Raw genomic sequence first — 776 nt, 5'->3', positions numbered from 1 at the left:
TGGTCTTGTTTGAGCCACAGATGCATGTTCTTACACACACTGTAGAGACTGCGGAGGTTGGGAGCACGGCGCACCTGCCAGTTACACTCTGAAACCTACATACACACACATAAAGATACACACCTGTAATAACACAAATCTTGTTAAGCTGCACATTAGTGAAAAAATAACCCTCTTCAGATGAAAACTAAACTTGTGTATCACAGTGCCAACAACGGTTTAGAGTAAACAAACCATCCTCACACACACACACACACACACACACACACACACACACACACACACACTTCATACCCTGTTGTGGAATCGAGAAGGCCTGTATGATCGTTTGGAGAGGTTGTAGACAGCATAGTGGCCAGCATGACGGGAATCCAGGAACAGACGCACGTCCTCAATGTTGTTCTTTATCGCTGACTCCACCCCCTCCGCTGGGAAGGACATGACTACACACACACACACACACACACACACACACACACACACACACACACACACACACACACACATGTAAAATGTATGTGATGTAAAATGTACACATGTAAAATAATGACTTAATGTCAAAATTATGCAGAAAGAGACAAAAATAATGAAGTAAGAAAGTTTTATGGAGGGTGCTGTGCCTACCTGCTATTCTAGAGGTGATGTACGAAATATCCAGGTCTCCTTTGGCATAGCTGTAAGAGAAATTACAACTACACTTATAAAAGGACAAAATACACAAAGTGGCAGGGAGGACAAAACACAAATCTGTACTAGAAATAAAACGAGAGAGAAAA

At 42.3% G+C, this 776-nt stretch overlaps 1 long non-coding RNA gene across 1 annotated transcript; it reads right to left on the bottom strand.

The window, feature by feature from the left end:
• On the bottom strand, positions 1-766 carry LOC111647678 (uncharacterized). The gene is made up of 3 exons (XR_002760067.2): positions 625-766; positions 295-443; positions 1-95 (listed from the first exon to the last, which is right to left on the bottom strand). It is a non-coding gene; the product is annotated as an uncharacterized LOC111647678 (long non-coding RNA).
• Between the last annotated feature and the right edge of the window lie 10 nt (positions 767-776).

This window comes from Seriola lalandi, unplaced genomic scaffold (assembly GCF_002814215.2).
Source record: "Seriola lalandi dorsalis isolate HSWRI2012SDOR001 ecotype SW California unplaced genomic scaffold, Sedor1 jcf7180002035616, whole genome shotgun sequence".
Lineage (NCBI taxonomy): Eukaryota > Metazoa > Chordata > Actinopteri > Carangiformes > Carangidae > Seriola > Seriola lalandi.
The sequence above is the reverse complement of the archived record's forward strand: the minus strand, read 5'-3'. Positions and strand labels throughout refer to the sequence as shown.